Here is a 4,529-nt window from a genome sequence, read left to right on the forward strand (position 1 = left end):
CTCGCTTATCTAGCCCGCTCGCTTATTAACCACGTTATATTAGGATTTAAGATAATATGGTAAAAAATTATAAAACTAAAAGAGTTAAAAAAAGATAGATATACTAAATTAAAGATTAATAACCTTTATATATAATAAATTACCTTATTTTCTCTGATTTATTTATAGAATCTTTTCTTATTAAGGATAAGTACCTTATAACTAGCCCTTAAAGGCTACTCTGTAGGTATACTTATCTCCTTATTAGATATACTTGCGTATGTGTTTAGCTAACCGACGCTATGCTCGGTGGCAATACTCTGCGTCTCTGGGCTCGGAATACTCGACAAACACGCGTGCGTACTGCTTCGCATTGTGCGAAGCGAGCTGCTCCGGTCGAGTGCGCAGTGCGCGGGATCGAGGGGCTGGCTGGCCGCTGGCGGAAAGATACCGAAGGGTCCTCTGCTGGGCGTTGGAGAATACCGAAAGGTCTTTCCACTCGCCGCCCACTTTACAGCGAAGTCTAGACAGAAATAGTCACCGTGTTGGTCTTCAGAGGGTCTTTTCAGCTTTCACGTTGACGGGGAACGAGACTCAACGAGTGGGAGCGGTCGCGACGCTTTAACTAGAACTGGATTTGGCACTCGTGATGATGTCTGAGTCTGGAAATTAGAGCCGCGTCGTACGCATAATGCACATTATTTTTGTAGTTCTCATCCTTGCGAGACTTGGATGTCTTGGGCTTGTGCTGCTTTCCTTGTGGCTTCGTTTCGTCACCGTTTGATTCCGGCTTGCTCGCATTAGTAGAAGCAGAAGCTGCCGCTGCCTGGCGCTTGACGTAGGGCAGAGGCAGGGCGGGCACCACGGGCTTCTTCTAGGCGGGCTTGCTGGTGGTCGCGGCGGCAGCTGGCGCGACAGGAGCATCACCAGCGGCCGCAGGAGTAGCCTGGAGAGCGCGTGTGGCGAATGCGCCCATGCCGCCGGTCGGCGATGGTCGCACGGCAAAGGGTGTTGTGATATAAGGGGGTAATAGGCGCTACAAAGTTGTGGCGCGTCCATTTTTTGAGCGTATAGCTTAACAAAGGGCTTGACGAAGGAGGCGGAGGTGGTGGTGGCGAGCGTGGGGAGGGCAAAGTCGGCGTCTGTGGTCGAGAGATGGTATTGTAAAGAAGAAGAAGAAGAAGAAAAAGAAGAAGAAGAAGGCAACGGAGTGGGAAAAGTGAAAAGAGGCGGGTCGGTATAGGATGCGGAGGGAAAAGCAGAAATGAGCTCGCAAGTGAGAAAGGTGTTTCCACGGAGGGACGGCCCGAAGCTTTTGAGCGGCAACGTTGCCATAGGGCGTCTAGGCGGCAGCGTTACTCATTTTGACCCTCACTTTAGCCCTCAATAAAGCTATTACAAGAAACAGCCACCTAGGCAGCAGCGTTACCCCGACTTTGTGCAAATTTTGATACACACTTTTGCCCTCTGCAACAAGGTTTCGACTTAGGCCCAGAAATCGTCTTCTTCACCTTCTTCTTTGTCTTCAAACCCAGCTCTAAGCCAACCAAAATCATCACCAGCTTCGGCTTCATCACTGCCAGCGTCAATAAAGTTTGCGATGCCTTTAGTACAAAGCTTCCGCCAGAGCGAGTCGCAGAAGGCAGACAAAGGCAATGAAGCTCCACGCCAGCAGCTATTTCAAACCGGGAAAGCTATACCTCCAAACCATCTGGGGCACCAACAGGTACATTATCCCCCCCCAGTCCCCATTGTCGATTTCGTATTTCTTATTTACCTCAGTTCTATAGCTAGGCCAACCTGATGAAGGACTTGTTTCCCGTTGCAGCTGGTGTCATCTGAAAGGGGAAAGGCGTCACGCCCGAGATCCAGCCGTTCAAGCCTAATAAGCCATAGTCTAACTTCAAGGACTTTTCTATAAAGAAACTACACCCTACAATTATCAGATTCGCTTTTGCTATGTCAACTAGAAAGACGTCACCCCCGAGATCCAGCCGTTCAAGCCCAATGAGCAATGGTTCAACTTCAAGGGCTTCATCTCTGCATGCACAAAGTACGTCTCGTACTAGAGTACCTGGAGGAAACACAACCTATGATTATCAGATTCGCTTTTGTTATGCTGCGGCAGAGTCTCGACGCGCAGGGTACTGACATCGACCATTCTTGTTACATTACCCTGTATGTCCACCTGAGCCACAGGAATGAAAAGTACGGATCACGATAACCTACAATCATCAGATTCATTCCTGTGGCTCGGCGCTTTTCGACTATAAGCTGTAATTGTCGGGTTCGCTTTTGCTATGCCGCGACAAAGTCTCGACGCGCAGAGATATCGATCATTCTTATTACATTACCCTGTATATCCACCCGAGCCACAGGAATGAAAAGTACGGATTAACGCTATTAGACAGAATTCTGGTGTCTTTGTCTCCTGTTCACCGTTCTCTCATCGATTTCAGATAGCAGTACAATAATATAGTTTACAGTTAAGAGATATACGCCAATTAGTAGTAGCAGCAGTAGCACTACCTAAGCTATAGAAATAAAAAGTATAGATTAACGCTATTAGATAGTATTCTAGTGTCTATATCTCTTATTTACTATTCTCTTATTAATTTTAGATAGAATTATAATAATATAATTTATAGTCAAGAGATATAAGCTAATCAGTAGTAGCAGTAGTAGTATATATTCTAATATATTATAGATTTTAGTAGTAGTATATATAAAGGACCTGTAGAGTATACTTACCCCCCTTATGCCTTTTCCCTAATTCGACCAAAGTTGAGCTATGTGCTTATTAGGAGGTTTCTCTGTAGAAATAACAGCTTTCAAAGAGGCTGTTTGTGGTGCCCTGCAGTGCCTTACGTGTCAACTACCGCAAGCGCCACTACATAGCGCCACAGGATACCAAAATACAGCATTGGTGATCGCTTGCATTTCCACGAGTACAATTATAGATAGACAATGCTACATGTTATCAATAGAGCATCGATGAAGATATATCTTAACTGTTTTTAAGCCCTACTGAGAGCTAGATTTGTCGAGAGATCAGCGCTTAAAGAGGCTATGTTTTGGTGCCCTGTGGTTTTGTTTGCCAGGCCTTACCCACCGTCCACAGTACACCAGAAGACGGTATCTTTAAACGCTGATAGCTATATAAATAAGAGTAGAAATTAAAATGAGAATGCAATTCACGAGTAGAGACTTGTATAGTATAGACTTTTATACTTTCTATATTTACGCCCGAGAAAAGGGCGTATCTATCGAGGAATCGACGATTAAACAGGCTGTATTTTGGTGCCGCAGTACCCTGTGGCGGCGCCTGCGTTAGTGCTGTGGTAGGTAAAGCCCAGCAACACACAAGGCACCACAGGGCACCAAAACACGGCCTCTTTGAAGGCTTATATCTCAACATCTAGAGCTATAGATGAAATTTTATTATACACGAGCTTATAGAGAATCAGATGAGATTAAATTTTCACGCTTTCCCCGCCCTACGGTCCGCAAGCACAGCCATAAAGAGCTTTCGGGTGATGGAGCTGAAGGAGGACGGAGCGATGTGGAAGGAGTAAAGACCACAGCAAGGTACTCAAGCGGGTACTAAATAGGTAGTAGGAGGCACGGTAACATGGCCGGAATAGCCTCTATAATCTTCATCGTCAACTAGAATAATATCGAAACATCTTTTTTAACCCCTAGCGTCCCCCGTACTAATAATTTTACCAAGTCCGCCGTAGACCTAGATGACGATAGAATGTAGGTGCGGGAGAATGATCAGCCCTGCGATGGACTTGCTTAAAACGATGGCGCAGGCACACCTAAAACCACGCTACATACCTACGCAGCGCAGATAATGCGATCCTGGTCAGCGATAATGCACGATGCTGACAGGTGCATAAAACGGAGATTAGAAAGTGGACCGTGAGGTTCTTTTCGGAAATGTCTCGATAAGGACCGAGTACGGCAATACCTGTATGATTTGAACTGGCTGATGGTTTCCCTGAGCTAGCATGCCACTTGTCATTGTCGCGCATCTTCTCCATGCACACTATCCACAACTTTAATTATTAGATCATCTTTTTTCGAAATACTTTGACGAAGAGGAGCTCTCGAGACCCCGGTATGTTAGTCTGATGTGATGAGGTAACAGAATCATTCGCAAGGTCATGTGGGTGGCCTATTTATTGCAATTACAAAGAGCAAGGCGCTATGTAAACAGGTGATTTATACACCTAAGAATAAACTAGCTGAATATAGTTATATACTAAAAGTTAAAAAAAATCCATTCTTATTACTAAAATAATTAGAAAAGGCTACTTGGAATACTAACTAAGACCTGTTGGGTAGGACTTGGCTAGATTCTCCCGTTCCCTTCCTTGAATCCATGTATGGCTGGAGAACTCTCCAACACCGCGAAGAAGTAAATTCAAGCGTTTAATCAACGACAAAGAGCTGTAATCCCTACTAAAGAAAGCAAAACAAACGTGACTCGAAAGCAACTTCACCCGTCCGGGCCGGTCCTCGCCCATGCCACACACATGACCAAT

This window comes from Beauveria bassiana (genome assembly GCF_000280675.1).
Source record: "Beauveria bassiana ARSEF 2860 unplaced genomic scaffold BBA_S00028, whole genome shotgun sequence".
In the NCBI taxonomy this organism is placed as follows: domain Eukaryota; kingdom Fungi; phylum Ascomycota; class Sordariomycetes; order Hypocreales; family Cordycipitaceae; genus Beauveria; species Beauveria bassiana.